The sequence below is a fragment of the Vanellus vanellus genome, assembly GCF_965231255.1.
Source record: "Vanellus vanellus genome assembly, chromosome: 1".
In the NCBI taxonomy this organism is placed as follows: domain Eukaryota; kingdom Metazoa; phylum Chordata; class Aves; order Charadriiformes; family Charadriidae; genus Vanellus; species Vanellus vanellus.
Window position 1 is genome coordinate 132,977,346 of NC_138905.1, and position 12,351 is coordinate 132,989,696.

General features: G+C 41.9%; 1 protein-coding gene across 1 annotated transcript in view; it reads left to right on the forward strand.

Annotated features, from left to right (window-relative positions):
• The window catches only part of ACOT9 (acyl-CoA thioesterase 9), a 334,937-nt gene that overhangs the window by 174,190 nt on the left and 148,396 nt on the right, over window positions 1-12,351 (forward strand). The gene's annotated exons all lie outside the window — the stretch shown is intronic.

The window sequence follows — 12,351 nt, forward strand, 5'->3', positions numbered from 1 at the left end:
GAGCATTTGACTCGCGTCGGCGGACCGAGGGAGGGTGTTGGATTTTTAGGGTGCAGAAACTCCGCGCTGGGGCGGACGTGTGGGCCTCGGGCCGGGGCTTGCGTGGCCTTGGGTCACCCCTGGCGCGGCCACCAGTGGGAATTATTGCGAGTAACAACAAGAACAACAACAAACAACGAGGATGAGGCAGGGGCTCGGTGCCGGGGGGGGCGTAGGAGGGGGCGGTGGGCGCAGCCGGAGTCCCGGGTTTCCACGCGTGACGGGACGGAGCGGCCCGGAGCCTCCCCCAACCCCCCTGCCCCCGGCCCGGGATCAGCAGTACGGGGGGCGGTTACGGGGCCTTTTGTGGACGATAGAAAACTTGAAGTAATGTGCCGTTGAAACCAAAGCCCTGGCTAGCAGTGTTTTCTCATTCTGGAAGTTGAAAATAATTTATTTTTTCATTTATTTATTTTAAGAAAACACTTGATGTTGATCCATGAAAGATGGATCCTAAAGTTTTTAAGACATCAGAAATGACATACCATGAGTAACCTCATGGAGGTGAGGAGATACATTGTTTGGTTGGAGTTCTTGCGTAATTGTGGGGTCAGGGCTTGAGCAGGCTTCTTCATATGCTGTTCTTGCCATTTAAGTAAACTGGAAGGAAATTGGCTGTTGCACTTATCAAATGATGCAAATGTGACTTATCTGGCCATGAACAGCATATGTGCAGTGTTTATGTTGAGAATGAGCCTTTGGGTTCAGCTTTGACTCAGCTTTAATTTTGTGCACTCTATCTTAACACGCAGGCTTAACAAGTAATTTGGGTGATACTTGTAATTTATTTCAGTATAAGGTGTGGTAAATGTGTACCCTCGACCATGCGAATTTTTAACCATGGTACTGAGAATGGAAGAGGAACCATAGTACTTTAACACTTAATTCCTTTTATTTAATTCCATGAAGGATGCAGTTAAAATTCTGTAGAATCAGCTCGGACCTGTATTGCAGGAGAGAGCCCTAAAATATTTACCTTAAAAAGAATTGCTGAGCTTGACCTTACATGTGATACTAGTGTAAAATAGTCTTAAGTAAATGTTCTTGTCAGGATGGAAGAGTCTAAAGGAACAAGAGTAGAGAAAGATGATGGTAGATTCATAATCAACAGCAAGGTAAATCCGATACAGAAAAGTTAAAAATGGTCAAACTATTGGTTTTATTTATGCATTCTTAAGATCCTTGGTTGGAACATGTCTCTATTAGTTTGTATTATACAATGCTTTGATAGAAGCTAGGCCATTAAAATGATTGAGGGACTGGAAGATCTGATGTATGAGGAGAGGCTGAGAGAGCTGGCACTGCTCAGCCTGGAGAATAGAAGGCTCAAGGGGGTTATCCATGTAATACTGGATGGGGGGAAGTAAAGATGGCAGGGCCAAGCTCTTCTCAGTGGTGTTGAATGAAAGGACAAGAGATGATAGCACAAACACAGGAAATTCAATTTAAGACACAAAAAAAAGACTCTGAATTTGTTCAAACAGTGGAACAGGTTTCCCCAAGAGATTGTGAAGTTTCCATCTGTGGAAATACTCAAAACCCAACTGGACGCAGCCTTGAGCAACCTGCTGTGAACAGGAGGGTTGGACTAGATGGTCTGTAGAGGTCCGACCTGAATGATTCTATGATTTTTAAGCCATTTTTTCGAAAAAATGTAAAGTGGATAGAAAATTATAATGAATAGCAGGTTATCGTATAAGGACTTTGGTTCCAAGGATGTTTTAGTCTGTCATTCACATAAAGAATGGAAATCCATAACACAGGGCATATCGCCCTCAAAGATTCAGCATATCTGAATGTTAGGTCATTGCAGGGGAAGACCTCAGAAAAGCTGTGATGACATTGAAAGACAAATGGCTACATGTTTTGGGAAGACTTGAATCTTAATTTCTTGACTGGTTGGCCATTCACCCTATCTGCATAAAAGCATTCACCTTTGTACCCTTGTTCTTTACTACTCAGGAGCTGGATACCAGCAGAATTTGAGACATTAGAGAGATGTTTTGTCCTGATGCAGCCATCACCTAAATGTTGTCCCCAGCCACTATGGTTTCCAGTAGGCCACAAATACGCTGGTATGATCAGGAACAGGGCAACTCCCATTGGTGGAGCTGCCAGAAGGGAAGCCATGTTTACAACTGATACTCACAGCCCTTTCTGCTCTCACAGCTAACGGGAGGAGTCCAAGGGCAGAACGCACTTGAAAACTGCAGATACAATAGGTATGCTTGCACCACTTTGTAACAATGTAGGTTAACTTATTTGCACAAATGTTTTTGTAACTTGTAGTTTTTGGAGTAGAGTAGGCAAATGGTAAAAATACATTGTCAGCAATAGGATTTCTGACCTTAATTAGTGATTGAGTTGGGTCAGATTTGATACACCAGAGGCAGAATATAGCTTGTATATAAAAGTTTATAGCTCCTTTGTTCACAGTCCTGTGAACAGAGCCCTTACCCTTTCAACTCTTAGTTTTACCCTAGAGCTTGTTTTAGTGTCACTCAGCAGTAGGTACCATGCTGTATCTGACTTTACCCTCACAAAAGCAAATTAAGCTGGTGCTTTTTGTTGAATGTCCTCTTAAAATTATTCTGGTACTTAGCGGTCATGGAGTTAGTTCTGAAGGTACATGCTGGTACACTGGATATGTACTTGGACACTTGATGATCCCATTGGTTATTATGTTATGATCAGGTTCCATCTAGGTTTTCTTAAAGAGTAAGCGTGTCAAGTCATGAAAAATTGTTATGGCTGTAAGTCGGTCTGGCTGATAATGTTTGCATCCATCTCACTGATAATTTACATGTGAATAAATTGTAAAAATGAGTAAAGAGCCATTTTGAGTCACAGTTCCTTCTGTTTTTCTTGTGTCTTACTTGGATCCCTTTCCAGGTATTGGCAACGTGCTTAGCAAACAGCTGTGTGCCCAGTAACACTGCCAGATTTCTCAAGGTCTCGCTCACCTATTGCTAACTGCCTAGGTTGTAAGATGCAAAGTTGAGGGTCGTCAGCTTTGTGTTGACAGCTTTGAAGGCCTTTATGTAAAAATGTGTTTGCTTCTTGATCTCCAACCAAATTGAGTTATTTTATCATCCAGTTACGTTATGTTTCCTTAACAGTAGCAATTTTTCCACTTCGACAAACCCATCAACTGGTGATGAGTGGTCATTTTGAGTTGAATCAATGTTACTTCACTGTATAGTAAACGTACTGAGCCTGCTGCAGTGCTCTGTTCACATTTGTCCTATGCAGCCGCAGTGATGGAAGTAAATTAGAGGCTGGGTAGGAAGGTGGGAGTGTTCTAATTTCTCCCAGAATAGTCTTCTGTTAATATATTTTTGTGGAAACTCTGTGAATAATTTTTCTGTCTTCCAGCTTCTATTTGAAACTTGTCCATAAAAATGAAATACTGTTGTCTTATCCAAGGATCTAAAGTCTTCCTTAACTTTTTCTATTTTAGTTATTAATAATACTGCACATGCACCGATACATATTTGCAATCATTTGATTAAAAAGGAATCACTAAGGAGGATTAACAAGGTTGGTTTTAACAGTGGTAAAAAGGTTTACTTTGTAACTGTAGTAGCTACTAACTTACCGAAAGGAAGAGTTGGAAAAAACATCTTTTCATTTTAACTGGCTGTGGTCTACCTTTGAGACTAAATACACAGGAAACAGGAGTAGTTAAATACAAAAACTTGCACATGTGATTCTGAGGCAGTGCTTCTAATATACTATCCAGTAAACCATTTGTGATACCCAGGAAAAATTAATTACCTTTATTAGTAACATCACAGCTATTAATCCAAGCAACCCATGATATGTATCAAAGACTCCATGGCAGGGCGGGGTTGGAACTAGATGATCTTCAAGGTCCCTTCCAACCTAAACCATTCTATGATTCTGTGGTATCAGGGCCAGTTCCCATTTGTCTGAGCAGGATGAGTCAGGTACTAATAAGCCTGCGGAGCATGTTAAAGTCTGTCCTCAGCAAAAGAATGGAGAACACGGGATTTCTTTGATAAAGAATAAAAGGGCAGGAATATAACTAATACCAGTAAGCGTGGCTTAAGGAAAAAGGATCTTGGCAAACACACTGAGCTTCATTACTTAAGTAGGTCAGAAGCTTCAGCACAAGTAGTTGTGTAGATGGCATAGACTTTGGTAATGTGCTTCGTACTACACACCAGTGAGTCTCACTTAGTTTTAGTATAAGATGTTAAATGGCTTAAAAGCTGATGAACTGACAGATCTGAAGAAATAAGTAACATTACCAAAATAACCAAAGGTCTGGACTTTTCACAGAAGTGGAGTCTTAGTTACGGTATCTGGCCCAACACTTCCATCTAGAAGTGGTCTAGAAGTCATCACAGTATTGCCACTGATTTTATTTGTGGCTGTGACAAAGATGCTGGAGTAAGTACAGATGATGAGGAAAAGACAATAATGCAGAACAGTCACACAGACTGGACTACTTTGTAAATGGAACCACTTAAGTAAGTTGTGTTTTGATGTGTCCAAATGCAAAATTATGCATCTAGGATTAATGAATGCAAGTCATGTACCTAGAAGATACTACTGAATCCTGGAAAGCAGAGTCTTTAGAGAAGATTAAAGGAATGCACAAGACATCTCGAAAAGAGTCTGGTATAGACATGGGACAAAAAGGGCTAGTGCTGTTTGGGGATGCTAACAGTGGAGTAGATAGTAGAAACAAGGTGAGTTTATATCTGCTGGGTCCCCTTTTTTAAATAGACTGAAAACTGGAGAGTCCACAGAGGATCATAAAAGGATTCAGAGGCTTTAAAAGCCTCTAGCTGTTTAATAACAATAGGAACAAAAAAAAAAAAAAAAACCAGATACATGAATTATATAGTGTTTTCCTGGTAACGGGAAGTCACTTTAAAGAAAGACATAATGGAAACCGATAGCCAGAAGTTTCAATAAGATGGATTCAGTTTAAAAACTTAGACTTGACTTTCTAAATGGTAAAAGGTAATCAACCACAAGTGAAACACAAAGGACAGGATGGGATCTCCTCCTCTTGATGCCTTCAGCTCAAGATTGGATGGCTTTTTCAACCACCCCGGTATCTGTTGGAGGGACAACACAGCAGGGCATAAGCAATCCAGAAGGATCCCGGAATGCGTTGATGATAACTTCCTTCTCCAAGTGATTGAGGAGCCAACAAGGAGAGGTGCCATGCTGGACCTTGTTCTCACCAACAAGGAGGGGCTGGTGGGGAATGTGAAGCTCACGGGCTGCAGTGACTATGAAATGGTGGAGTTCAAGATCCTTCGGGCAGTGAGGAGAACGCACAGTAAGATCACTACTCTGGACTTCAGGAGGGCAGACTTTGGCCTATTCAGAAGTTTGCTTGGTGGATTACCATGGGATAAAGCCCTGGAGGGAAGAGGGGCCCAAGAAAGCAGGTTAGTATTTAAGGATCACCTCCTTCAAGCTCAGGAGCGATGCATCCCAGCTAAGAGGCAAAAAACGTCAGGAAGCCTGCATGAATCAACAAGGAGCTCCTGGACAAACTCAGACAGAAAAAGGAACCCTACAGAAGGTGGAAGCAAGGACAGGTAGCCTGGTAGAAATACAGAGAAATTGTCCGACCAGCCAAGGGTCAGGTTAGGAAAGGTAAAGCTCTGATTGATAGAATTAAATGTGGCCAGGGATGCCAAGGGCAACAAGATATGGGATATGGGGAAGGCTGAGGTACTCAATGACTGTTTTGCCTCAGTCTTCACCAGTGAGTTCTCTAGGCACACTGCCCAAGTTGCAGAAGGCAAAGGCAGGGAATGGGAGAATGTAGAACTGCCTGCTGTAGGAGAATATCGGGTTCGAGACTATCTAAGGAACATGAAGGTGCACAAATCCATGGGACCTGTTGAGATGCATCCACAGGTCCTGAGGGAACTGGCGTATGAAGTTGCTAAGCCACTATCCGTCATATTTGAGAAGTCACGGCAGTGCAGTGAAGTTCCCACAGATGAAAAGGGGAAGCATAACCCCCGTGTTTAAAATGGGAAAAAAGGAAGACCCAGGGAACTACAGGCCTGTCAGTCTCAGCTCTGTGCCTGACAAGATCATGGAGCAGATCCTCCTGGAAACTGTGCTAAGACACATGGAAATTAAGGAGGTGATCGGTGACAGCCAACATAGCTTCACTAAAGGCAAATCTTGTCTGACAAATTTGGTGGTCTTCAACAATGGGATTACAGCATTGGTGGATAAGGGAAGAGCAACTTACATTATCTACCTGGACTTGTACAAAGCATTTGACACAGTCCTGCACGACATGCTTGTCTCTAAATTGGAGAGACATGGATTTGACAAATGGACCACTTGGTGGATAAGGAATTGGCTGGATGGTTGGGGCCTGTTGTGATAGGACAAGGGGTAACAGCTTCAAACCAAAAGAGGGAGGATTTAGACTAGGTATTAGGAAGACATTTTTTACAATGAGGGTGGTGAAACACTGGCCCAGGTTGCCCACAGAGGTGGTAGATGCCCCATCCCTGGAAACATTCAAGGTCAGGCTGGATGAGGCTCTGAGCAACCTGATCGACTTGAAGATGTCCCTGCTCATGGCAGGGGTTTGGACTAGGTGACCTTTAGAGGTCCCTTCCAACCCAAACCATTCTATGATTCTGTGATTCTATGATTCTTGTATAGCAGAGCACAGGCAGACCAAACATGAGCCTTTTGCATTCCTTTTCTGGGTCCAAACACAGCTGGTGCTTCCACCAGGATGTTCTTTAGATTGGATACAGTTCTTTAAGATGCATAATAATAGTTGAATAAAAAAACATGTCAGTTGGCAGTATGGTAATTTTGAATGCATTTTTAATTACTCTTTTCTAAGTAGGAACCATTAGAAGTTCTGTCCAAACCCAAGTCCGTTTTTGAGATCACAGGGAACACTAACAAATAGGATATTCTCAGATCGCATTTCATGATGGGCAGCACACCAAGCTGCAGCATTCAGCTGGTACTTCAGCTCCATAGTGAGGATACTGCCTGGTGGAAACAGGTCATGCAGCAGACCCAGGAGGACTGTTAGTTCCTGAAGCTAGAGGATATGACAGGTGACTGTCCTGGAGTTCTGTGCTGATTTTATCCTGTCTTTAATGAGGCAGATAACTAACAGAGCCACCTGGAGAACAGAGAAGCCTCTATTTGTGAGCAGCCTGTGACCAATTTCATAGAGTTCGAAAGGACCTTAATGATCATCTAGTTCCAACCCCCCTGCCCTGGGCAGGGACACCTCCCACTAGACCAGGTTGCTCAAAGCCCTGTCCAACCTGGCCTTGAACATTTCCAGGGATGGGGCCTCCACAACTTCTCTGGGGAACCCGTTCCAGTGTCTCAACACCCTCATAGTGAAAAATTTCTTCCTAATATCTAATCTAAATCTACCCTCTTCCAGTTTAAAACCCTTACCCCCTTGTCCTATTACTATACTACCTAATAAAGAGTCCCTCCCCATCTTTCCTGTAAGCCCCCTTTAATTACTGGAAGGCTGCTATAAGGTGTTCCCAGAGCCTTCTCTTCTCCAGGCTGAACAACCCCAACTCTTTCAGCCTGTCCTCAGGAGAGATGTTCTGTCCCACTGATCATTTTTGTGGCTCTCCTCTGGACCCACTCCAACAGGTCAATGTCTTTCCAGTGCTGAGGGCTCCAGACCTGGACGCAGTACTCCAGGTGGGGTCTTACCAGAGCAGAGTAGAGGGGAAGAACCACCTCCCTCGACCTGTTAGCCATGCTGCTTTTGATGTAGCCCAGGATACGGTTGGCTTTCTGGGCTGCGAGCGCACATTGTTGGCTCATATTGAGCTTTTTATCCACCAGTACCCCCAGGTCCTTCTCAGTGGGGCTACTCTCAGTCCCTTCATTCCACAGCCTGTATTGACACCAGGGGTTGCCCTGACCCAGGTGCAGGACCTTGCACTTGGATATTTATAGAGAAAGATCAGAAGAGGGTCCAGATATTTACAGTCTTTGCTATGGTGGTGATATACAAAGCAATAGGTTTGAACTGACCTAATAGGTTTAAATTGGTGAAAAAGTTATAAGGCCAATATGAAATCTCTACAGTTGTGTGTCTATCTCAGATCACCTCTCTATTTAAAAATATTAACAATGTGCAGCATAGTGTCACTTACTTTGAAGCTGTCTGACATTTTGTATTATACAGGTTTTTAGTTGCTCATAAAACTTGCCAGCTTTCACAAGAAGTCTGAAATTTTCCATAAAGGGTGTTGGCCTTAAACTGAATTTTTTGGGAAGATTCCAGACACAGTATTTTTTAGCTGCCTGAGATCAAAATGCAGATTTAATTCCCTTGTTTAAAAAAATTTAAAAATTAAAAGTTACAGAAAGGAAAAAAAAATTGAAATAAGATCTTATATTTAAACAGTGGGGTGGTCCTTATGTTGATCAGGGGTCTCTGGCATCCTCTGGAGAACTGAGCAGTTATTTGGCTACATTAAAATCTAAAAATATCTTGGTTTACAAATATTCAGTAGACCACTTATTACTTAGTTGTTAAAGGTAGGGTTTCACAGGCAATTTTATTTCTAGCATTTCCTTATTAAGTACTGTGCAAGCTTAAAGGAATTTTCAATTAGATATAGAGGTTAATTATTTATTCTAGAATTTCAAATAACATCCTCTGCGTTTAAACTCTCATTGTTTTAGAGGGAAAAGGTAAAAAAAATAAAAAAAAAATCCAAGATTTACCCTGTAATTCTGTAAGCTGACATTTTATTTTCCTTATTTGTCCATGAATCGAAGAGATCACCTCCAGAGTTGTTGGTGAGTACATGTAATAAAGGTGAAAGGACTAGTAAATATTCAACCCAATACGTTGCTGGAAGTCAACACTGGTAAGTCTTGGAAAAGAAAGGCTAGAGAAGATTCAAACAGTTAAAAGGTATTTCTATTTTCTTGGCTAAAAAAGATGTAGATGGCCCTGCGGGCTATCTGCTTCAGTGACTACGTAAGCATTGTATTTTGAAATAGGACTGTGCCAGCCCCTCCCTGTTTCTCGTATAAATAGTTTAACAGGACAGCAGGGCATTGCAAACCAAACCATTACATTGAGGGACAAACCCTCTTTTCAGGGAGACTTTAACAGGAACAAAATTTGCTGCGAGAGTAGCAGTAAAGACAACGCTAATTTTTAGGGTCATATTTGTCAGTTGAAAGCTGTGTTATTTGCTCTCTTTCCAGTAAAAGTCTTCCGTAGCTACATTAACTGTGCTTTGGGTGAGCCACAAGGGTACTTTGAAACCCTCAGGTCAAAGATCCTACGTAAAATGGAAAACTGAGTTCCTCCAGCAGAGATATGAGCAAGCGCTTTTCTAATTTCTACATAAAAATACATGTTATGACTTGAAACTGTCATATAGGATTGGACTGACGTGACTTAAATTAAGAATGGAACAAAAGTAAGAAGCAAAACACAAATCTAAACTCCTAAAAGGAAAGGCTTCTCTGAAGAAGCCCCTCGTCCCTGCCTGTCCTCACCTGACTTGAGATGTGGACTCTGTGATCTGCTTAAATTGATAGGAGTGTGTGATTTGTTTAATACACACAGCAGCTTTTCAGCAGCCCGTAAGCTGCCCGGTTGCACTGGTAAGTGCCAAGAGTCAGTCCACTTTTCTGGGACATTAAGTGTCTAAACAGACACCTTCCCATAAAGCTCAAAATCCTTTCAAAGAGAAACATGAAATTTTTAACTGCAAAGAGAAATTCCCAGCATGAACGTACAAATCTGTGGAATAGCAACAGCGTGAAGTAGCAGGTAAGGTAAAGGAAGAATTGGGCCGTCAGGAAAATGGAAGTCATTTAAGATCACCGTTTCCAAAACAGTTAAAGCACAATCTTACCTTTAAGTGCATAATGGTCCCCCTGGAATTAAGAGGACAATTTGTGTGCCTAAAGCGTACAGGTACATGGTCTGCAGGGCCATACCGGCGTTCCCCACCTCAGCGTGTTTAACACACGTGTTAGCAGACAACTAGGCAAGAAGCCAAAACCACACAGGGAATACGTGAATGCTCGCGATTGCTGTGGGAGGACCAATTACACGCTTGTACCTTTTTTTTTTTGGTGAAAAGTATGGCTCCGTTTTAGATTTATAAAGGATTAAATTGTATACAGTCACTGCCAAATAAATTTCCCAATAAATGGGAAACACTTTGAAGAAAGAAAAATACTTTTTTTTGCTAAACTTTATGTTATGAAGAGCATTTTGGCTGAAGCCAGGTAAAAGTACAAAAGAAAAAGAATGCTGCTTCTGTATGCCCAACGCTAGTCACTGAGGTAAAAAAAGCTGCTTTAATGAAAGCTTGCAAGAGCTGCGACTTAATTTTGTCTGTGCAGTAGTTAGGACTACATTGCGAATGAAATATTTTGAGATTCCTGATAGATGACATAGTCGAACAGATGATTGAGCAAAACCAGGAAGAAAAATGAATGAGGGAACCTTAAGGCACGTTTGCAGGAGAAAACGCTTTTCAGGTCTTCATCATAAACTAAATAAACTGAAATAACTAAATATGGAATTGTATAATGTTTGGCAGGGGAAGAGGCTTTCTAAGTAACATAATGATTCCTGTCTACTATGTGAGATTTCTTTACAAATGCCCACAAAGAGGCAATAAAGGAGAGCTGGTGCCCCGATTCATTTGAATCCTTAGGATTGTGGCACATGACACTTAATATGTGAATCTTAATTTTTTATTTTTTTTTTTGCAAATGTACTGTAATATTAAAAAAGTATACTAGGTCTTATAAAGCAACTGCTTGAATGGAAAAGTTGGTGGTTTATAAATGCATACTCTGCAATTCCTTAATGGAGCCTTGCTCAACACAAGTAAATATCATAGATATTAACATTATTTCAACTAAAACATTTCAACAGTTTTTATCAATGCTGGAGCATGGTGATCTAGTTCCTTTTATTTTATGAGACATTGAAGAATATGTATTTATTTAAATATTTGAGGAAATTACTTCAACAAGATGCCTGTTCCTTGGCACTAAAATTCTCTTGCCTATTCTTTCTTCGTTGCACACTGCCCAGGTTAGGACACTTGTTCGTTTGTTTGGGTTTTAATCCTTTCAAGGTAAGAAAGGAGGAGAACTTATTTACATACTTGTATCACTTACATACAGGTTTTGACTGTCACAGCTGAAATATTACTCATTGCATACCAAAAACTCTCTTAAAATGTTTTTCTACCTGGGAGGTGTAACAAGCACTTTTACTATGCCAGTAAAATGGACTGGAGACATATAGAAAATCAGATGCGCACATACGGCCTTTCAGTACTTAAAGGGGGCCTACAGGAAAGACAGGGACAAACTTTTTAGCAGGTCCTGTTGCGATAAGACAAGGGGTAATGATTTTAAACCAAAAAAGGCAAGATTTAGACTAGATACAAGGAAGAAATTTTTTACAACGCGGGTGGTGAAACCCTGGCCCAGGTTGCCCACAGAGGTGGTAGATGCCCCATCCCTGGAAACATTCAAGGTCAGGCTGGATGTGGCCCTGAGCAACCTGGTCTAGCTGAAGATGTCCCTGCTTATGGCAGGGGGGTCGGATAGATGACCTTTAGAGGTCCCTTCCAACCCAAACCATTCTATAATATAGCTGTAGCTTGACAGACGCAAGAACAGCAACACAAAGCGAGCGCACGTTTGTAATTTTAGCATCACGGTAAGCGAACATCAGCCCCTGAGCCAGCTGTGCCGAAACAGCTCCGGCAGAATGACGAGTGCCGTACATAGAGTCTGGGGATTGCAGTAAGAAGGCAACGGAATATATAATCTTGCATGCACAAGCGCCATCGTATGGTCGGGAGGGGACAGGGTCTGGAAACCAGCGGTTTGTGCGATGTTGTTGTTATTGTTATTGCGGGAGGGCAGCTGCTTGAAGCTCTGTAAATGTTTAGCCCTGCCCTTGCAGCACCAAGTGACCCAGAAGAGCAGGGGCGTGCATTGCCGGGGCATTGGGCTGGTGGGAAACCAGCATGCGAACGGGATGGGGGCAGAAGTTTAAATCTTTCATGTAGGCAGCACTGAGGCTGTCGTCAAGATGACTCAGCACGGAAAAAAACAGTAGAAACTCCTTTTCCAGCAGTGAGCTGGAAGCAGCTTCTGAAAGCGCTGCAAAACTAGCGCAACAAAAACATGGTTTAAAACGTCTTTTGGGGGTTGTATATACTGGAATAAAATCCGCAAAGATGTTAATTGAAAATTCACGCTTCACCCCTTCAGAACAAAATCTGAGGTTTG